Here is a 24,357-nt window from a genome sequence, read left to right on the forward strand (position 1 = left end):
GTTGCCTCCCAAATGTTCAAATGCTTCTGTCATACTGTCGCACAGAAGCTTTTAAAATTATCAGGGGGTAAAGCAACTTCCATCTCGTCTTTGCGGTCGCATACATTTGTTCTACTGTAAATCTAATTATTCGAAGCATAAACTGTACACAGCTTGCTGCTTATATAGCAGAAATGGAAATGAAAATACATATTTTAAAGATATATTTTAAAGATACTATGAAAAGATATTTTCATAGTGACAGCTTCCTTTCTCGACTTTTAGGAGTTGTGGTTCCAGACTCTATATAGCATTGGTTCACAAAGTGGGGTTCTGGGACCCCCAGGGGTCCTTGAGGGAGTTCCAGGGGGTCCCCAGTTAAATGATGGATAGTTAGGAACCAAATGGACCCTTATGGGTCTGTAACTCTGAGAGTGTACAAATGGAACCAAATGGACCCTTATGGGTCTGTAACTCTGAGAGTGCACAAATAGAACCAAATGGACCCTTATGGGTCTGTAACTCTGAGAGTGTCCAAATGGAACCAAATGGACCCGTTCCATGTGCACACTCTCAGAGTTACATTAACATTGATTTTACAATATAAATTGGGGTCCCAGAGATAGAAATGCCACTAAATGAGGATCCGTAGCCTAATGCATGTCAAACTGGGGGTTTGAAATTAAAATGGTTGAGAATCACTGCTAGAGCCGTAAAAATCTTCTCTTATGGGGGTCCCTGGCATATCTTTTCAAATGGGGTTCCGCGGGCTAATAAATGTCAATTTGGGGGTCCTTGACATGAAAAAGTTTGAGAACCACTGGTATTATAGCATTCGGAGATTGTGGAAAAGTTGTCTGGCTACACGAAACCAGCCACAATGGGACAAGAACTGACCCTGTCCATCCTCCCCCTACCCCTGTCAGTCACTCGAGCTCTGCATTGATAAGAGGAGTGTGTGTGTGTGTGTGTGTGTGTGTGTGTGTGTGTGTGTGTGCGCGTGCGTGCGTGCGTGCGTGCGTGCGTGCGTGCGTGCGTGCGTGCGTGCGTGCGTGCGTGCGTGCGTGCGTGCGTGCGTGCGTGCGTGCGTGCGTGCGTGCGTGCGTGTGTGGGGGGGGGTCTTGCAGGGTCTTTGTTATTGTGAGGGACCCCCACCCCTCCCTATCCTGGCTTCCCAGTAAAGACTATAGGTCAACCCGAATCTTGATCTTTGACCGATCCACATTGGAATCACATTGTATCTGAATGATGTTTAGTTATGTTAATTTAGACTCATAAAAACAGTGGTGTAAAGTCACTGAGTAGGCCTTACTCAAGTACTGTACTCAAGTACAATGTTGAGGTACTTTTACTTTACTGGAGTATTTCCAATTGTCTATACTTTTACTTCTACTCCACTACATCTCAGAGGCAAATATTATACTTTTACTTTACTTTGAAAACTTGAATTACTGGTTACTTTGCAGAAATAAATTATGATATCATAGAACATACATTAACCTCTTTAGCCCTATTTTATACCTCGGCTATTTGAAAATAGCAGATCTACAAGCTCACAACACGTCACATCGCGATGCGTTGTGAGTTACATCTCAGAGGCAAATATTATACTTTTACTTTACTTTGAAAACTTGAATTACTGGTTACTTGGGTCGAATTACTGGTTGCTTGGGTCGCACTGCAACACATTGTAATACTAATACTAATACTAATAATAATACTCATAATCATAGTTCTTAATCATAATCAAGTTAAAAAAGTAGCTTGTAGATCTGTTCTTTTTGTTATTTTGGGGAACATTTTAAATATTTTTGCCTACATAATGTCCCAAATAGGGACACCACATTGAAAGTGGTTTTAGCATGATCCTCAACAAAAATGAGATTCATAATTCTACAATGCATCATGATTCGACCGCGCGCGATACATTTATAGAGAGGCAGAGAGGCAGACAGACACACACACACACACACACACACACACACACACACACACACACACACACACACACACACACACACACACAGACCAAGGGTAGGGAAAGAGAGACAGAGTGAGAGAGACACAATAATGTAGGCCTTTAGCAAATCCAGAGTGACTTACTGTACAATAAACAAGGTAATCACATGCATAGAATGCAGAGAGACAGTGTAGTGCTTCAAGAACCTAGGATAATAGGTAAACAATAAACCTATACATATATACAAATCATAATATTGTGACGTTGCGGGGTAGCTAGAAAGACGAGGCGAGGAGACGATGTGCAAGTTGCCAGCTCATAACACACTGAGCCCAGATTTATTCCCTTGCCTCTGCAGCACAAAGCTAACCCGAGGTTGAGGGTCACTGGAAATAAAACAATACAGAGGGTGGCTAGCACAAGGCTAATAATAATGAGGACGTGTGCCGTCTCTCAGTTAACTCAGTCCCGCATTACAGCACCCCAGAGCAGCCAACTTAACTAACTCTTTCTCCCTCCCCGGCACACATGTAGCCAATACCCAAATCAGTGACACCTCCCTCAATCAAAGTAACAGGACACACATGTGTAATAGTACCCCAGCGTTACAATATGTAGGCTATATTTGAAACTATAGGATACCAGGTAAACAATGAACCCAGCATCTCTCTAAACGTTATACTATCTAAATGTATTTTTTTAACAGGGAAAGAGATGGGGAGAGAGAGAGAGAGAGAGAGAGAGAGAGAGAGAGAGAGAGAGAGAGAGAGAGAGAGAGAGAGAGAGAGAGAGAGAGAGAGAGAGAGAGAGAGAAAGATAATTGATTCCAATTGATTCTAGTTATTATTCTTTAAAGGGATATTTCACTTTGAAACATGTTCGGGGTCATTTTAACATCTACTCAGGCTTTTGTGAGCAACCCAGAGAGTTGTTAAGTTACTTGATTCAGTATTTAGATATTTGGTATTCAAATATCTTTATTTTTATTTATGTTTCAATTCCCCCCCCCCCAAAAAAAAATGAAAAAAGTAATTGAAAAAACACGGCTTGGGTGGCACAGTGGTAAAGTCACTGCCGACCACCGCGGAGGTTATGGGTTCGAATCCATCGTGATGCATCCGGCTTTGTCGAGGGTCTATTCTATACGAACAATTGGCCCGTGTTCGGGGGAGGGAAGCCGGGCGGGAAGGCTGTCCCTGCATGTACTCCTACAGGCTGGGGGCGGCCCCTTTCAGCAGGGAGTTGGGAGTAGGACGAAGGCTCTACGTCCTCTCGGTGGGGGCTCCTCACTGGCAGGTGAGTCAGTAGGATATAACAGCAGTGACAACACAGAATTCGGTGTGGGGAGGAATCAATTGGCATAACGACTAAATTGGGGAGAAAAAGGGCTAAAAAGCAACAAAAAAATAAATAAGGGGAAAGAAGGAAAAAGCACGGCCCCCTGAAGTATTAGAAGGACAATATCAGTCACCAGAACCAAGGACGTGTGTTTTCAATGAATCTAAAGGCAGCTCTCCACCGCACCGATTTTGGGCCGACTCTGCGATGGAAAACGTCTGCTGCCGACAACCTGTTGTCGGATAGGGTCGTTCCGGCGGGTCCGGACCTCTATCGAGATTTAAATTCTTAATACAAAACACGCATTAACTATTTAAGCCCTATTTTAGACTTAAGTCTATATGAAAATTGCCGATCTACAAGCTTGCAACGTGTTGCAATGTGACACGTTGTGATCTTGTAGATCTGATATTTTCATAAGATTTCTAGTACTTTTACTTTTGGTAGTGATATGTTTTGATGCAGTACCTGGTACTTTAAAAACTGGACTTGTAACACTTGTAACAGAGTATTTCTACATTGTGGTAGTGCTACTTTTGCTCACACATGTGCATGACGGCACCCACATGCGCGCGCATGCACACACACACACACACACACAGACACACACACACCCACACACTAACACACACACACACACACACACACACACACACACACACACACACACACACACACACACACACACACACACACACACACACACACACACACACACACACACACACACACACACAGGCAGCATATGGAACAAATGAAAAGACGAAGACGGTAACGGAAAATATCACAGAGGACAAAGACTCTGTTCCACTGTGTGTGTGTGTGTGTGTGTGTGTGTGTGTGTGCGTGCGTGCGTGCGTGCGTGCGTGCGTGCGTGCGTGCGTGCGTGCGTGCGTGCGTGCGTGCGTGCGTGCGTGCGTGCGTGCGTGCGTGTGTGAGAGACTTTTCCAGGAGCAGTGAAACTAACAGGCCATCTCTGAACCAGTAGACTACTTAAATACAATTTGTTGGATTTCTTTTTACTTTACTTGAATATTTCCATGTTTCAATACTCCACCACATCTCAGAGGCAGATATTGTACTTTTACACTTACATTTACTAGTACTTGACAGCTTTAGTTACTAGTTACTTTGCAGATTTAAATTATTATTACAAACATACATTTAGCATGCAAACAAGCCCTATTGTATAATTTCTCTACTCGAAAATAGCACATCTACAAGCTCACAGATCTGCTGTGAGCTTGTAGATCTGATATTTTCAAAAGATTTTTGATACACTTTGAAAACTCTAAATCTTGTTAGATGGGACATTCTGCAAAATGAGTACATTTTGCAGAATGCGGTGAGACGCGTTGTGACGCGTTGTGAGCTTGTAGATCGGCTATTTTCAAATAGCCTACGTATAAAATAGGGCTAAAGTGGTTAATGTATGTTTTATAATGTAATAATTTATATCTGCAAAGTAGCTAGTAACTAAAGGTTTCAAATCATTGTAGTGGAGTAAAAGTACAACATTTGCCTCTGAGATGTAGTGGAGTAGAAGTGAAAGTATTGGAAATTGGAAATACTCCAGTAAAGTACACATACCTCAACATTGTAGTTAAGTACAGTACTTGAGTAAATGTACTTAGTTACTTTCCACCACTGCATTGTGGTATTGCTACTTTTACTAAAGTAAAAAAAAAAGAATCCACAGCTCTGAACTCTCCCTGTGCGTATATGAACGGACCGGGACGGTCGTCTGTTTCTAATTCAGTCAGAAGGTCGTTCTGGAAAGCGAAGGGATGGAAAACCTTACAACGTAATCTGACCCACTTTTACCACTCTACTCGGTATCCCCAACACACAAGCAGTGCTGCAAAGTAACTAAGTACATTTACTCAAGGAGGCTAATGCCCTTAACCCATTAAGACCTGAGGCCGATTCTACAAATGCCTTCTAAATCAGTAGTTCTCAAACGTTTTCGTGCCATGGACCCCCAAACACTGTCAAGATCTTTCAAAAATGTTCAAAAATAGCAGATGTACAAGTTCGCAGCGCGGCACCAGGTGACATTTTTGTCAAATTTTGAAAACTTGTGAAATGGGCTATTGAGTACTTTCACTTAGGTATTTTAAGTATATTTTGATGCCAATACTTCTGTGCATTCCGTCAAGTGGCATTTTGAATCGAGAAGTATTTCTACATAGGGGTTTTGCTACTTTTACTTAAGTAAACCATAATCGGAGTATTTCTTTCCCCAACACAGCACTGAACAGCACAGTGCACTCCAACGAATGTCACTTTTATTGGTAATTAAGTCGTCCTTGAATTAACGAGACACATGTTAGAAAACGTCCCGTGTCATGACATGTCATCACTGTGGGACGGAGACCTTGTATGTCCAAAACTGTTACTTTTCAGGAAACGGGGGGAAAAAAATACCTAAGCCCCGACACCATCCATTAACCCTTTTGAAGACCGGGAACGCATCTGTGTCATTTTAGATTTCTTTGGCTATTCAAAAATAGCAGATCTACAAGCTCATAGCGCGACACAGTGTCGTGCTATGAGCTTGTAGATCTGCTATTTTTGAAAAATCTTGAACATTTGTGCAAATCTTTGAATATATATATATATATATATATTATATATATATATATATATATATATATATATATATATATATATATATATATATATTATAAATATTTAATTATATGTTTTAAAGCAAACATTTTTAACTCCGATCTTTGATTCTGGGGGGGTCCCTGGAACAACACATTTTGAGATGGGGGTCCGCGGCCAAATGATGGTCCGCGGCCAAATGATGATTTTGGGGGTCCTTGACATGGAAAAGTTGGAGCACCATATGATGATATAAACTGTCGCAAAATTGCTTGCTCAGGGTGGGACTGTCGGGTCTCTTCTCTACATGTAAAGTGTCTTGAGACAACTTGTTGTGATTTGACACTTTAATAAAATTGAATTGAATTGAATTGATGATATAGCAACATATGTTTAAAAAAAAAAAATATATTTGATTTGACATTTGTAATATATATTCAAAGATTTGCAAAAATGTTCACGATTAAAAAAGAAATAGCAGGCTATTTTTTAATAGCCAAAGCAATCTAAAGTGAGGCAGATGCGTTCCCGGATTGTATGGATTAAAAGATTTAACTCACTGGTTTCTTTCAAAACAGGCCTGGAAAATCACCAATCTGGAGACATCAAGGGGAGGTAAATGCAATTTCCCATAGAAAGGTGGTGGGTGTCATTCACTGCCGCCGTTCATTGGTTCAATTTGATATTCATTTTATCAGACACGCCCCCTTCCTATAAAAACCCATTATAACTCCAAACTCCAGTTGTAACATGATTCATCAAAAACACCAGTCCTTGGTTCTGGTGACTCATCCTGCCCTCCTAATACATGAGGGGCCGTGTTTTTTCGATTACACTTTTCATTTATTTTATTAAAATGTTTTATTGTATTTTATTTTCATTTAAAAGAAAGATTATAAAAAATAAATGAAAAAAGGAATTGAAAAAACACGGCCCCTCACGTATTAGGAGGGCAGGATGAGTCACCAGAACCAAGGACGGATGTTTCCGATTAATCTATCATGGTTAAAATGGAGTTTGAAGTTACAATGGGTTTGTATAGGAAGGGGGCGTGTCTGATAAAATGAATATCAAATGTCTAAATACTGAATCAAGCAACTTAAAAACTGTCTGGGGTCCCAAAAGCCTGAGTAGATGATAAAATGACGAAAGTGATATTTTGTTTGGGAGATAGCAAAAGTAGCCGATCTACAACCTCACAACGCGTCGCCAGCTGCTTCCGAGTGACAGTGTAGTTGTAGTATGACAAAGTATCTACCCCCTTGAAGCCTTGAAATTATGGAGATTTTTTAGTTTAGGAGACTCTGCCGGTCATCAAATTATTGGCTCAGGAATGCGACGAAAACAAAAACATCTCCTGAATTCAAGGCTTCTTGGGGTGTGTAATTGATAGGAAATACATATTTTTTTGGGGTGAACTACTCCTTTAAATATGGAGATATGAGGTTTCTGCCCGAAATCGACAATGTGTACATTTGATTACAACACTTCCTGGTTAGGGTTTTTTTGGACAGGTTTATTGGGCCTTAATTCTTGCCGACAAACTAAGCACTTTTATTTTAAAAAATCAAGAATAGAAAAACAAAACAAAAAAAATGAACTGATTACGGTTTATGTGAAAAACAGATGTGGCTCTCACAGTGGAAGTCAATATTCTGTCTTATATCGTCATTGTCGGGTGGAAAAGCTTGCATGTCTAAAATTGTTACTTTTCAGGAAACGGTCAAAGAGAATAATGTGTTCCAATACTTTCCATTGGTTCAATGACAATTTACTTGACAATTTTCATTCATACATAGCGCGGCACCGAGTACCGCCCTATGAGCTTGTAGATCTGCTATTTTAGAAAAATCGCGATATATCTTTGATATATTTTTTAAAGCAAACATTTTTAACTCAAATCTTTGGCAATGTATTTGGCCATGTACCCCCATCTCAAAATATGTCGTTTCAGGGACCCCTAGAAGCACAGATCGGAGTTAAAATTTTTCGCTTTAAAACATCCCGGTCTTAAAGGGTTAATAAAGTATTAATGCCCTATTTTATACTTTATCGTATGGCAGGGGTCATTGCAGGAAAACATTGAACCAATGAAAAGCATCAACAAGAGCTTGTGACCAAATAATAACTCCATTGGATCCATTGGAAGACGGGCTCTTTTCTTACATTTCCTGTAAAAGTAACGCTTTTTGGACTTACGAGGTTTACACGTGACAGTGTGGGTCTTTACGCTCTACCAAACTGAACACCAGATTTTAACAGATGTTTGAGGCCACGGCCCGTCCCGTCCTGCATCATGTGGTGTCACCTCTGACACGGTGGGGGGGGGGGCATTCAATTAGCACAGTGATGTAAAGTAACCAAGTACATACTCAAGTACAATTTTGAGGTACTTTTACTTTACTGGAGTATTTCCCAGTTGTCAGTACTTTTTACTTCTACTCCACAACATCTCAGAGGCATATATTGAACTTTTACTCCACTACAACATTTGAAAACTTTAGTTACTAGTTACTTTGCAGATATAAATTATTACATTATGAAACATACATCAATCGCTTTAGCCCTATTTTATACCTAGGCTATTTGAAAATAGCCAATCTACAAGCTCACGCGACGCGTTGTGAGCTTGTAGATCTGCTATTTTCAAACATTTTAGTACTTACAACTTTTGGTACTTTTTGTACTTTTACTCAAGTTAATTTTGAATTCCGTACTTTGACTTGTAAGAGAGTACTTCTACATGGCAGTATTGATACTTTTACTTAAGTAAAGAGAGAGAGAGAGAGAGAGAGAGAGAGAGAGAGAGAGAGAGAGAGAGGGAGGGGGGGCAGACATTCAATTTGCAGATTTCACACTCCTGTCATGCTGACATTGTGCTGAATGGGCTTCAGTTACAAATAAGCCAGGTGGTGTAAGTAAGTAAGTCAGTGGTTCATGTCAAGGACCCCCAAAATGATTTGCGTTAAAAAGAACTCTTTTAAAACCCTTTCAAGAATGTTCTAAAATGTTTCAAAAATAGCAGATGTACAAGCTTGCAGCATGGCACGATGTAAGACATAATTTGATTATTGTACTTGAGTAAAAGTAGCAGTAGGCTAAATCAAGGCAAAGTACCTGTATTCAAAATGTTACTTGAGTAATAGTATATAAGTATTGACATCAAAGTATACTAGTACCAAAGTAAAAGTACTCATTTTGTTCATAAAATGTGTTAAAGTTTTTTTTAAATAGCAGCTCTACAAACCCCTCAACGTGTCACATTGCTTTGTAGATCTGCTATTTTTGAATAGCCGAAATATAAATAGTGCCAAGTGGTTATTGTATTAATAATCTAAGTCGAAGTAACTACAGTAGCAACGAAAAGCTGTCTGGTTTATTTGACCTGTGTTCTTTTTTCTTCTGATCTCTTCTGATCTTGCTGAGAAAAATCTAATCTACAAATTCCAATCTGGTTTCAGAACAAACCACTCCACTGACACATGCCTTCTCTATTTGAACGACTCTATCAAACAAGATGACGACAAGGGCAAATATTGCGGCATGGTCATGCTGGACCTCCAGAAGGCCTTTGACACCGTTAATCACCTAATTATGATCAATAAGCTCAAAGCAATAGGTTTTGATGATACGTCAGTGAACTGGATGAGATCCTACCTGGAAGGGAGGGAGCAAGTGGTGGAAGTAAACGGCACCCAGTCCCCCCCCTCCCTGTGACTTGTGGTGTTCCTCAAGGAAGTATACTAGGACCTTTACTGTTCCTGATATATGTGAATGATATGTCATCAGCCTGCGACTGCAAACTGTTCCTGTTCGCAGATGACTCGGCCCTGCTAGTCTCGGACAGGGACAGGCTGCATGTTGAGAAAACTCTCAGCGCTGAACTCAACAAGATCTGCATCTGGCTCTCTGACAACAAACTTTCATTACACCTGGGTAAAACTGAATCCATCCTCTTTGGGTCCAGTCCTAACCTTAGCAAGGCAGAGAGTTTCACGATCAAAGTGGGTGATGATGTCATCAAAAGAAAGGATGAAATTACCAACCTGGGCTCCATCTTGGAGGCAAACCTCTCTGGTAACAAAAACGCTGAAAAAGTGATCAAAAATGTCAACCAAACAACACGCTATTTGTGGAGGATTGATCGTCTAGTCAGTAAGAATACTCTGAAGATTCTTGCAGGGGCCCTCATTCAAGGTCATTATGATTATGCATGCACCATATGGTATCACAACACCTCCAAGGCCTTAAAAACAAGGCTCCAAACATCCCAAAACAAACTTGTAAGGCTACTTCTTGGCCTCAATCACAAAACCCATCTAACCCCTGCTCATTTTGCTAGGATTGGATGGCTTAGAGTTGAGGACAGAGTACAGCAACTTGCTATGGGCCTGGTCTTCAAGATACACCACAACATTGGGATCCCCCTGTATTTGTCAAAATACTTCCAAAATGTTAATGAAGTCCATGATCATAACACCAGAGGCAGCTCCACAAATCATGTTCAACCCAGATTTGGCTCAACTAAGGGAATGAACTCGTTCTCATGCTATTCATCAAAAATGTGGAATGCCCTACCAAAAGGATTTTTTTAATTTACATGAATCTTCTCGTCTGGGGGGGGTCCCTGGCACAAAATCTTTTCAGATGGGGGTCCGCGGTGCTTGTGCCGTTTGCTATGAGAATGCATGACGACGCACACAAGGGTCAACTGTAACTGACGTTCAGTGACTCCGTAGCTTTGTGTGACTATCGTGACATCCACTCTGTCATAACCAGTGGTGTAAGTAACTAAGTACATTTACTCAAGTACTGTACTTTTACTTTACTGGAATATTTCGAATTGTCTATACTTTTACTTCTACTCCACTTCATCTCAGAGGCAAATATTATACTTTTACTCCATTACAATTATTTGAAAACTTTAGTTACTTGTTACTTTGCAGATATAATATGATTACATTATAAAATATACATTAACCACTTTAGCCCTGTTTTATACCTAGGCTATTTGAAAATAGCAGATCTACAAGCTCACAACGCGTCACAACGCGTCACATCGCGGCGCGTTGTGAGCTTCAGTATACCGGTGGTCTCTCCGGTAGGAGACACAAAGAGTCTCCTTTGAGTCTCCTACCGGATACATTAGCATCTTTCGCCGGTCGTCAAATTATTGGCTTAGGAATGCGAAAAAAAAGAAGAAAAAAAAACATCAATTCAAGGCTTCATGGGGTGTGTAATTGATAGATTGATTTGGTGAACTACTCCTTTAACAGATTTTGCCAGCTGCATCATGTGAGCTGTGTTGGACACAAGACGAGGTTCTGCTCATATTCTTTTTTCCCACTCTTTGAACATTTCTATTTAGGCAAAAGGAAAAAAAAAAAAAAAAAACATTAGTAGAGAACTTTTCCTAAGCAGCTACACAAATCCTCAGTGTTAAACGGATGCATTTGGAACTCTTGAGAGGGCACAAGTGTGACCAAAATAGACCCGTATGCGTGCATTTGTATACGCTCAGAGTTAAATGATCACTGAGGATTTCATTAGACTCCGAAGAAAGATTGTAATTTCACGTATTATAGCGCCAGAATCAGTGGTGGAAAAGGTACTCAAATGTTTAAAAAAAACTCTGTTACAAGTAAAAGGCCTGTGTTCAAAATGTTACTAAGTACAAAAGTATTGGCATCAAAATATACTTAAAGTACCAAAAGTAAAAGTAGTCAAAAAAGTATATACTCTGGCAGTTAAAGAGTTAACAGTCTTTATTTTTTATTTTTCGAGAATCGGGTAGCAGTTTTTTTATATGAATATTTTTTTCTTATACAGTATATCAATGAATCGACACGAACAAAATTCGAATAGATTTTTTATAATCTTATAAATCAATTAGTCAGGCTGATTACTTAATCCTGTATTATCCTTCAATGTACGTTGGCGGCATACAAAAAATCCACAAGCTCGAAACGTGGCGCGAAGCGACGCGTTTTGAGCTTGTAGATCTGCCATTTTTGATGTTTTTTTTATTTGAATCCTGAAAAGTAACAGTACTGGTCATATGAGGTTTCCACCCGACAGAGATGATCTGTAGAATCGGCCTCAGGTCTAAATAAGTTAAAGTCAATCAATCCATCATGACTTCCATTAAACCACTGCAACCAAAGCTTCTCTGTTCTGGGAAAACTGCAGATCTACAAGCTCACACAACGAGTCACAACGCAAAGATATTTTTAGCATAGAGCGAATACAGGGGGGGGGGGCCCAAGTACAGAGCCCTGGGGGACCCCGGTCAAGTAAGTATACAGCTCAAGATCTACAGTAAATCTCAGCTGTATGCACGTCAGTGGTGGAAAAAGTGGTGGAAAAAGTACTCTGTTACAAGTAAAAGTCCGGGTAATCAAAATGTACTTGAGTAAAAGAAAGGTATTGGCATCAAAATATACTCAAAAGTAAAAGTACTCATTATGCAGAATGTCCCATTTCACAAGTTCAAAATGTATACAAAATCTTTTGAAAATAGCAGATCTACAAGCTCACAATGCCTTGTAGATGGGCTATTTTCAAATGGCCGAAATGTATATAGGGCTGAAGTTGTTTATGTATGTTTTGTGATAATAATCTAAATCAGCAAAGTCACTAAACTAAAGTTGTCAAATAATTGTAGTGGAGTAAAAGTATTTACCTCTGAAGTGGAGTAGAAGTAAAAGTATTGTAAATGGGAAATACGCCAGTAAAGTAAAAAATCCTCAAAAGTGTACTTAAGTACAGTACTTGAGTAAATGTACCCCCCCCTGAACTTTTTACTGTACATATTTTTTCTGTTTTTCTTATTTTTAATTTCTAAACTGTTCTGCATAGTAGTGTATATCTGTCTGTCATTTAATGTCACTATGAACTGAGTACAAAAGGACCCCATTTGAAACAAGCAAGTGGCTTTCTTGTTTTTATCCTATTTAGTTGACCTTGTATTTGAACTGTACTTTCATGTGCTTTTTCTCTGCAAACTTCTAAATAAAGTATTCAATCAATCAATCAATCAAGAATGGGAAGAACATTATGCAAATAAGCCGGCACGGTTGACATAGAGTCTCTACACTTACATGTATATTATAAAGCTTATAATGGAATCCAGGGGTCTTCAACAGCGTTTCCGGGACCACTAGGAGATCATCATGGGATCACTAAGGGGTGGGGGGGGGCCGGTGGGGGGTGCTAATTCTGTGTGTGTGTGTGTGTGTGTGTGTGTGTGTGTGTGTGTGTGTGTGTGTGTGTGTGTGTGTGTGTGTGTGTGTGTGTGTGTGTGTGTGTGTGTGTGTGAGATATGAACTATTTTTACATCAACCACTTGAACCGTATAAGCATCTCTATTCTAAGGGGAAGATTCGCAGCGAGGCGGTTTGGTGTAGAGGGGGAAAAGAGCAGACCAAGTACAGAGCCAAATGTCATGTTTACTAAGTATTGAGGGTTTACCTTAAGTGGTTAAATGTCTGAAAATAGGCTACACATTAACGCGAATCCAATATATTAATAGAAAAGATAATGTGTGAACAAACAATACAGCATTCATTTACACGACCATAGACCATATTCACACGGCGGCCATATTGGAATTTAACATTGAAAGTGCCGCCACCCGGGGTGGCTACTTTCATTGACTTCATAGAAACATGGCCGCCGTGTGAATATGGTCTATAATGATGATAGTTGCTGTCAAACAAGTTTATGAAGCTATGAAATATATGGAAAAGTTTAATCTGCAACACAATGTTTTACGATATGTAGTGGGGGTCCCTGCTTCATCTCTCTCTGCAGCTAAGGGGTCCTTGGGCTGGAAAAACTTTGCAGACCCCTGGCATACATAGGGCCATTCCATTCTAAACTTTGTAATGCAGATGTCCCCCCCCAAAAAATCACCCTAAACACTCTTTCACACACACACACACACACACACACACACACACACACACACGCACGCACACACACGCACGCACGCACGCACCCACACACGCACACACACACACACACACCGCTCATGCGCACACACACATGCACACAATGGGATATCATCCACGAGTGGAACCTTTTCAGGTTTTTAAAGAGATTGGAAAATCTGTGCTCCGCAAATTCTAAAGACTACCCCCCAAAAAAGAAAAGAAAACTCTCTAAAATCAACATAGATCTTCATTCACACGCACATAAAACACACATAACATTAATTTAAATAATTTACAGCCTGCGACCACCAACCAGCTGTTTAAACACAACTTGTCTTTTGAGTTATAGGCTTATAAACATGTAGTCTGTCGTGTAATTTCATTCATGATATAGTCATTGATTGACGAAACTGCATTAATTAAGCCCCACATGCATTTGTTTACATTATCACCGAGTTATTCACCGCAAAAAAGGGGGGTCGTCTGTCACAACCGTCATGGATGAACTTCAAAAAAGTGTTTGCACTTTCCCCCTTGTTGGTCCGTACATCTACATTAACGTTCATATTTCTAATATAAGTGCTTACCCCATGGCCACGGATGTTACAATTATGTACGGGTCCTCAGAAGTACCCGTATCTTCTGTATTGTTGAATAAAAAGCCTTTTAATCCGATCGGTGGCCATTTTGTCATAGTGTTATAATGTATCAGAGTGCAATACACCTCCCAACCGACGGGGTCGCGTAGTTGAAAGCGTATGGAGGAAATACGGAAGAATGGCCATCAATCGGATTAAAATGCTTTTTATTGAACAATACGGAGGATACGGGTACTTCTGAGAGCCCGTACCTAATTGTAACATCCGTGGCCATGAGCTCAGCACTTTATATTTGAAATATGAACGTTTATGTAGATGTACGGGCCGTAAATAGAGAAAATTCAAACACCAGGTTGAAGTTCATCCATGACGGTCATGATATGTATCAGGGCTAGGGGGGGATGCTAGAAGTTTATGTCTGCCATGAAATACACAAATCATTTTATAGTGAAACAATGACACAGAATTGTCTAAAAGACATTTAATAACGCCAAAGTCTTTATAAAGCTGCAATAAATGAAAAAACAACTGTTAAAAAAACGTAATGTTGTCGCTCCGTTCTTTTTCTGCCACGAGTTTCTCTTCTACACGCGAAAATGCCGACCGTTAAATAAACCGTTAGATTCAATGTAACCGTTTGTAACTGTGAGGGAGTTATAAATGGAACCAAATGGACCCGTACGGGTCCATTTGGTTCCATTTGTAACTCCCCCACAGTTACATGAACAAAGGAAGTTTTTCCTCTGTTAAGCAAACTAACATAGGTATTGGTCTTTATTCGACCATTGAATGGGATTTACCAGTGTTGCCAGGTTTTGTGAGAGAAATAAGCAACAAACCCAAGCAAATATGAAAACAAACCCAAAAGAAGCGACATGCACTCAAACCCTATATATACATTGGCTATTTGAAAAAGTGTTGTGTGCTTATAGAGCTGCTATTTTTATTTGTTTTTAAATCATGGGAAAAAGAGAACACACTCTTGTATGGGGAGTTACTTGGGTCTACAAATATATATTAATTTGGGGGTCCTTGATATGAACATGTTTGACAACCACTGGTTTAAACAACATTAGGAAACAAGCCCACACAAGCGACTACACTTTAGAAACAAGCCCAAAAAACGCAACACCAATAGTTACTTACAAGCAACTTTACAGACAAATAAGCCCAAAGTCGCTTATACTAAGCGGACATGGCAACGCCACTATACTTACGTGTTTTCTTGGTTTGTTGTGAGCGCCCGCAGGAAAAAAAGAAATCCAACTTTTTAGATAAAATGATTCTTTGTGGGTCCCTGATTGTAACTTGTATCCGGTACTAAATGTAATCATGTACATTTATAGAGTTTCTCCTCTTTTCCTCCAGGCTTCAGCAGCACCACAGGGCTGACTGACTGCTACTCTCTCCCCCAGCTAGAGGAGCTTGTGGGCCGGGATGAAATGACGTGATGCTCCCCCCTCCCTCCCAGTGGTGGAAAAAGTACTCAAATTTTTTACTTAAGTAAAAGTATCAGTGGTGGAAAAAGTACTGAAATGTTTTACTTCTGCTATTTTCAAATGGCCGAAATGTATATAGGCCTGAAGTGGTTAATGTATGTTGTGTAATAATAATCAAAATCTACAAAGTAACTAGTAATAAAGTTTTCAAATAATTGTAGTGGAGTAAAAGTACAAGATTTGCCTGTGAGATATAGTGGAGTAGAAGTAAAAGTACTGAAAATTGGAAATACTCCAGTAAAGTAAAAGTACCTCAAAATTGTACTAAGTACAGTACTTGAGTCAATGTACTTTCCACCACTGCCCCTTCCATTCCACCCATTCCTCCATCCATTCCAAAAAGTAGGCTACTCTGATATTTTTACTTTGAGTAAAACATTTTTTATAGCAATAACCACAATAAAAGTACTCTGTTACAAGTAAAAGGCCAGTAATCCAAATTTGACTTGGGTGAAAGAGTATATAGCATATATATATATATATATATATATATATATATATATATATATATATATATATATGCTATTTTCAAATATATATATATATTAACACAATAATTGTGTACTCTTTCACCCAAGTCAAATTTGGATTACTGGCCTTTTACTTGTAACAGAGTACTTTTATTGTGGTTATTGCTATAAAAAATAGCTATATATATATATATATATATATATATATATATATATAGAGAGAGAGAGAGAGAGAGAGAGAGAGAGAGAGAGAGAGAGAGAGAGAGAGATAGAGAGAGAGAGACTTTTACAAAGTAAACATGTTGAGGTTTTCTTTTTCAAATGTGTCTATGTGTCAATCTTGCGGCACATTGTAAGCTTGTCGATCAGCTGTTTTTGTATCAAATATGGTTTAATTGGTTAATGTTGTGTTTTGTAATAATAATATAATTATGCAAACTTACTTGTAAAGTTTTCAAATAATTGTAGTGGAGTAAAATTCGTTTTTGAAAAAGTGCAATATTTGCCTCATGAGGTGTAGTGGGGTAGGATGTCAAAACCGAACTACTCAAGTAAAGTAGATGTACCTCAAAATTGTACTTAAGTACAGTACTTGAGTAAATGTACTTAGTTACTTCCCCCCACTGCCCTCCCTACCTCCATCCGGCCATCAGTCTGGTAAATCTAATAAGAATTGAACAGTTAAAGCATTTAGCTAAATGCAGGATATGTGAGCACGGATTGTCCCTTTAATGGCATGGAATGTCACTGCTACACATGCTGACACGTTGAGAGCAGTGGTTCTCAAAGTGGGGTCCGGGGTCCTTCAGGGGTGGGGGGGTTCCAGGGGGTCCCCAACAAAATGAGTTGATATAGCGTCACATTAGTTCCCTTTAAACCTTCTATGCATTGGTTATTTGAAAATAGCAGATCTACAAGCTCACAACGCGTCGCATCGCGACACGTTGTGAGCTTGCAGATCTGCTATTTTCAAATATCCAAACTTATTATCCACCACGGCAGATACCATTCCAAACTACTACTATGCTATTCCAAACATTTGATTCATATCTATTTGACAGTGGAAAACCTTTTTGTGCCAGGGACCCCCTTAAGACATTTGTCAAGATTCGTCAACATAGAAAAAAAGCAGATCTACAAGCTCACAAGTGTGTCGCATCGCAATGCGTTGTGAGCTTATAGCTGAAAAGTCAAATAGGGTTCGCTTTTAAACTGTTAGTTTGTTCCTCATTTTGCTGGGGACCCCCTGGAAAACCCTCAAGGACCCCTGGGGGGTCCCCAGACCACACGTTAAGAACCAGTGGTATAGGATGGAATGATCAACTATAGCTAAACCAGACTGCGTTTAATAATTTTACATGAATGTAATCAGATTACAGCATGAGCCTAATAACACATCCGTGCAATGTGTTGCTCCCTGACAGATCATGCATAGAGCTATTTCTCACCACTGACATTCACACACCCTCTCCAGTTCCTATATTTGGATTAATTCAATAGAAGCGCCCATTCAGACAGAATGGGCGCAGACAGACAGACAGACAGACAGACAGACAGACAGACAGACAGACAGACAGACATCTGTATTGATAAAAACGTGATATAAAAGCACAGTTGTGGTAAATGGACTGGTGGAATAGAACAAATCTATTTAACTCTCAGACTCTGAGAGTGTACAAAATGTTTGTACACTCTCAGAGCTACAGACCCTAAAGTGCCCCCTGGTGGTCCCTAAAAGGCCACATTAAGATCTAAAAAAAGAACACTGATCTCAACCTGCAAGCCGGAACATTCCCCGAAAACAGCCGAACTACAAGCTCTTAAAGTGCCGTGCAGCGACGTGTCGTGAGCTTGAAGATCGTCTTGTTGCTTGTAGAAAAACGTTGAAAACCCCTGATGTAGCCGATTAGTAGTGAGATGGATGCTACCTGTTATCATGGGGTCAGGCTTAGATTTAGGATTTAGCACAATTTGGTTAATGTTTTACCATTCCTCATAATATAGTTTGTTACTTTTCACACAGTAATGGTCTTTTATTTTATTTTAGAGGTTAGTTAAAAAGGTCTTAAATTGTCACTTTAGAAATGTATATAAATGGTGCATTTATACAACGCCTTGATCCAAGGCGCTTTACAATGATTTTGCATTACATTGACCCATTCACACACTGACAGCAGAGGAAACCATGCAAGGCACAACCTGCTCATCAGGGTCAATTAGGGGTTCAGTGTCTTGCTCAAGGACACTTCAACACTAACTCTGGTGGGGCCCGGGATCGAACTGGGAATCTTCCGGTTCCCATGCGGCCTCTCTACCTCCTGAGCCCCCTGTATTCTACTGCCTACACATACGTCATGCCCTAGTATGAGCGAATAGGGGAAGGGAATCAACGTCACGTGATTCATTGTTTGGCCCAGCAAAAACTTGCATGTGTCTCAAAGAATATGATTATTAGCAGAATCGCGGAACGTTTAGAATATTTGGCTGTCCCGTTTTCACTTTTCACAAGATCGGTGGTTGTTGCAATGACCTGCACTACAATACTTCACCATATGTTGAGCTATGACGAAATAAACCCATAAAATGTAACAACGTGTGCATTCCGTAGTGCAATTCCAATGGTGAAAGCTGTGTTTCGCCCGAAAAAGTTATGGCAGATTTGTCCACGCCCCGAAATACCCGTATGTGTGTCTCAAAGAATACACATAATACTGTAGTATGTTGGTTTGTTTACTGTTGAGTGAGAGAACAGGACCATACAAATCATCTAGGGCAGTGGTTCTCAAACATTTTTGGCTCAGGACACCCCTGTAAATAACCTTTTCATCCACGGCACCCCTGAATTACATTACATTACACATAGCACCTTTTGTCATATTAACGGTATGTAAATATTTCCCCCAAAGATACAGTATGTCACGAGCAAAAAGATTGTTGAGAGAATATTTGTTTCCGTTAGGCCAGACTGAAAATAACTTTTATACTTGGTGTTTGCACTTAAACCGCAGCATTCCTATTCTGGGGGGAACATTCACCAAAAATAGCTTTAAAAAAGCTCACAACGCGTCACAACGTGAAGCACTGTGAGCTTGTAGATCTGCTATTTTTGGTTAAGAGACTTGATGTACTGTGTTAGGTTGACCGAGCGGTCATGACCAGAAGTGGCAGAGGCAGGAAATACATAAAATCCACTTGGTGGGCCTTTATTCCAAAAAGATACCAAAAAGTCCATAAGATACATCCTAACAATAAAATCATGTCCTCTGGGCACATGTTACTCTGACCAGCCCTCCTTACAGACTGGCATAGAAAGCAGCATTTTATACTCCCTTCACTTCCTCAGGTGCTACCAACTACAGGGTTGCTCTATCATAATAATTTCCCATAAAACCCCCCCGCATACCAAACCCAGCAATATACCTACTATGAAAACCACAATATGACATCACTTAACTGATCTAAATTAACTACCATCCCCAAACCCCACAATAACCCACAAACATAACTATATAACATTTTCCCCACCCCTGGCACAATCCTTTCTGATGGAACCCTCCCGGAACTATAAAAGTAGCTGTTGTTTCCCCATGGACCCTTATAGTCCTGCACCCTGGGAGTAGGAGACAGGAAAGGACAGGTAAGTTGTGAGAAACATAGCAATAACATTTATATTCTTAGAGCCCATAGCATAACTATACTAACTCTGCTGTTTCTCTTTCACAGGTTACCCCTCCCCCGATGTCTGGAACACACATACATGCCAACAGATAATAAAGATTATAATTACAATCCATAATTTATCATGTGCAATATATACCATGTATAACTGTGTGTCCCCTGACATATATATGAACATATCCCAAAGTCCTGTAACGTAACGGAGATTAAGAGGACCTCCGTTACATACTGTAGGGCTAAAAAAGAACGCAGCAAGCAAAGTTTAACTAAGGTCCGTTTTACTAAGTATAGAGGGTCTAAGTGGTTAAACTGAAGTTCCATTGATGAATTCCAAATATGATCAAGTATTCTGCGACACCCCTGGACTTGAGAAGCCATGATCTAGGGACCCATAGTTTGAGAACCACTGCGTTAAATAACCTGAAGAGGACAGCAATGTCGAGACGTCGTTTTGTTGCTGTTGGGAATCAAGTCTGGAGCATTTCATTAATAAGCGAGTTGTCTGAGCCTTTCTTTTATTTTCTTTGGTCACAGCTGAAGAAATAAGCGTGAGGGGCTGGGTCCACATCACACGGAAACACAAAGTGACAGCGTTGCTGACTCAGCACTAGACCGGGGTGCTAAGTCCCACCATGAGGCCGACTTCACAGGACCCCATGAAAAGTGTCACAGACCGTCACCGAAGCCACACACTGACTGTAAACAGCATCATGACACTGCATGTTTATAATGACAAGGACGAGAGCTGTGAATGTCACACAGGGACAGCTCGCCACAGAGACAGTGGTGGGAGAAGTAATCCCATCCTTTCAGGCAGTGTTGATTTTGTCGACGAAAAATGTGGGTCGCCAACCTTTTTTCACTGACACGTTGTGAGCTTGAAGTATAAATCAGGTGTTACGACGCCATCACATCCCGCCAAAATTTTATTAATTTTAATTTAATTTTGTAAATTTAATTTGTAAATGAAATAAAATCTTATGATATTTAGTCAACTAAAACTAGAGTAAGACTAAAACACATCAGATGACTAAAATATGCTAAATCTAAATGGAATTGTATTCAAAAGACTATAACTAAAACTCAAAATTTGCTGTCAAAATGAACACTGCTTTTCGGTTTAGTAAAGTAGCAATACACTGTTACAACGATTTACTTGAATAAAAGAACAAAAGTATTGGCATCAAAATGTCTTTGCAGTACCAAGTACTCTTTAGATGCGGAATGTAACATGTTTTCTTCTTCAGGTTTTTTTTTTTGTCAAAAATCTTAGATTAGAAGTACTAGTTGACAAGTTTTTGTTTTCAAATAATTCTAGTGGAGTAAAAAATACAATGTGTGCCTCTGTAGTGGAGTTGAAGTAAAGTAGACGTACGTAAACATTTTACTCGAGTTTTCCACCACAGCGGATGGAAGTGTGAAAGACAGTCACCAAAACCACTGTGTAACATTTATGACACTGGCTGCTGATGTTTCTAATGACACTATGTGTGTACACACACACACACACACACACACACACACACACACACACACACACACACACACACACACACACACACACACACACACACACACACACACACACACACACACACACAGCTGACCACAGAGAGAGGGCTGAGAAACCAGTGGTGGCAACTTTTACTTACTTAAAGTGATTGTTCACCCAAAAAAATTATAATGTTGTATCGATTATAGTCACCCCATGGAGATTGTATTCATGGATATTCTTTCGTTTTTGACGCAATTCCTAAGCCAATAATTTGATGAACAGCGGACCGGTAGGCAGCGGTTCCGGTAGGAGACACAAAGGAGACTCTTTGTGTCTCCTACCGGAACCGCTGCCGGTCATCAAATTATTGGCTTAGGAGTTGCGTCAAAAACAAAAACATATCCATGAATTCAAGTCTCCATGGGGTGACTAATCGATAGAAAAAGGTCATTTTGGGGGTGAACTATCCCTTTAAATCAACATTTGAATACAGGCCTTTTATATTGTGGTATTGCTAATTTTACTTGAGTAGTAAGTAGGTCGGACGGAGAGACTAATTGTCGGTATCAGCAAGAGTGCGAGAGTGTATCCCCATTACAATGTGCTAAACTGAGGTGGAGCGTAGCATTTATCATCAGTTCACAATATTAGATTGTGCCAATTGTGCCACACTTAAGCTGCACTAATCACATGCTGAGTTGGCGGTGCCCGGGATCGAACCCATAGCCTTGTGGTCCATTGACAAGAGCTGTGCCGACTGAGCTATCCAGACACTCTTATTCAATCAAGTGAATGAAAAATGGTATACAGTAGTCATGGTAAAGTCATATTGTGACTGGATCTTGTACTCCATATTTCAACTGTTAATGTTTTTTCTCATAAATCAATGCCCCACTTAATTATACAAGAGTGTCACACAAAAGTAGAGAAATAGCCGAGCTTGTAGATCGGCTGTTTTATTTATGTTAAAGTTAAACAAAATAATAACAATAGGAACGGTTTTGGACATATACAAGGTTTCCACCCGACAGAAACGATATGTGCCTGAGAGCTGAGAATCCTCCGGCTCTACGTTTGTAAGGAGCGGGATGTAATTAGCACTATGTAATTAGTCTAACTGTCCCATTCATCCTATCATACACTGGCTATACATTACACTAACCTAGTGATGCTTTATGACGTTGCTGTGGTGTTGTGATGCAGTGCACACAACTAACAAACATTTACTTTATCAAACCAAAGTGTCACATTTGGTCGATAAAATAAACGGGGGGGGGGGGGGTAGAGAAGCTTCCTGGGAAACAGATGTTCCACGGTTCACCTCACAGCCCCCGGCCTGTAAAAAGCATCGCTGTAACCACTTTAACCATTATGTTATACTTTGGCTATTCAAAAATGGCAGATCTACAACCTCGTACGAGGTTGTAGATCGTAACATCGTGAAAATGTGTGCAAATCTTTGAGTATATATATTTTTTAAAAACATTTTTAACTCGTGTTTGCTTCTGGGGGGTTAGCATCATAAGTTTTTTCCCCCCAAAAAACTGTTTTGTAGATTTGTAGAATACCCAGAAGCAAAGATTTGGGTTATAACAATGTTCGCTTTAAAATAAATAATGTATATATATATATTCAAAGATTTGCACAAATGTACACGATATTTAAAAAAAATTGCAGATCTACAAGCTCATAGTCCTGACGTCACTGCCAGTAGAGGGCGCTTTTCCGCAGGTTCGTGGCTTTACTTTTTGTGTTGATATCCTCATTGGGGAATCTTAGATCGCTTCATATAAGAACTGTGTTCCAAAAATAAACACACCACCCTGGCGATTTTACTCATGGATATGAAGCATCGACTGAAGGTGTAAATGTACACATTTACCCAAAGAGTAACACAATATAAACACTAGAAACGAGTCAAACAACCCAAAGACTACATTTCCCATGAACGCGGCTGCTGTAGGGACAGTGGCCCTCATTTATCAACGGAGCGTATAAACCGGCTTATATTTTTCCATATATTCGGCCGTACACCAACGTCGAAGTCACATTTAACAATAAATCCTACACAGCCAATCCTGGCGTACATCAGGTCGGAGCTTTGATAAATCTCACGTCTGAAAACGAGCGTCATTTAAATAACACGCCCTTAAATATTCTGGAAACACCCCGATTTTACGACATGAAGAACCGAAAAGAAAGAGTTTGGCCGGCTCGCCTCGCTGCCTGTCAAGTCACACACACACACACCGACACGCACACGCACACGCATCTCTCTCTCTCTCTCTCTCTCTCTCACTCACACACACACACACACACACACACACACACACACACGCCCAACTGTGTTTTTCATGTAATCCGTACCGTAGCGGTACAATCTTTGTCACGTAGGCTTGTAGCCTACATGAATGATTATGATACCAATCACATAGCCATGAATGGAATACGTTTGTATATTAATTTATTTAACCCATACCGAGCAGTGCACAAGCAGTCATGTAGGATATTCCCCGTGAGACTCGGACGGGCGGCAGTGATTCCCGTACCACCACGTTAATAAGAGATTGGAGCGTCGGGTTTATATCCTTAACCCAGCCAGGTTGTAGTCTTCAAAACTCTCTATGACATAACTCCATAACATAGGACAAGCTACTGTAAGTTTGTACACCTCACTGTCCATGAAAAGATCGTCGGGAGTCCCGAAAATGCGCTCGCAGAAGCGCTGTATATTTTGAAAATAGCAGATCTACAAGCTCACAACGCGTCGCGATGCGACCCGTTTTTGAGCTTGC

At 40.0% G+C, this 24,357-nt stretch overlaps 1 protein-coding gene across 1 annotated transcript in view; it reads right to left on the reverse strand.

Moving 5' to 3' along the window:
* LOC308078675 (LHFPL tetraspan subfamily member 2a protein-like) overlaps nt 1-15,771 on the reverse strand; it is a 68,034-nt gene extending 52,263 nt beyond the window's left edge. Inside the window, exon 1 of the mRNA XM_080419945.1 lies at nt 15,638-15,771. The gene's annotated coding sequence lies outside the window, so the exon portion shown is untranslated. The remainder of the gene's footprint in view (nt 1-15,637) is intronic.
* Between the last annotated feature and the right edge of the window lie 8,586 nt (nt 15,772-24,357).

The sequence above is a fragment of the Gymnoscopelus braueri genome (genome assembly GCF_963280865.1).
Source record: "Gymnoscopelus braueri genome assembly, chromosome: 22".
Lineage (NCBI taxonomy): Eukaryota > Metazoa > Chordata > Actinopteri > Myctophiformes > Myctophidae > Gymnoscopelus > Gymnoscopelus braueri.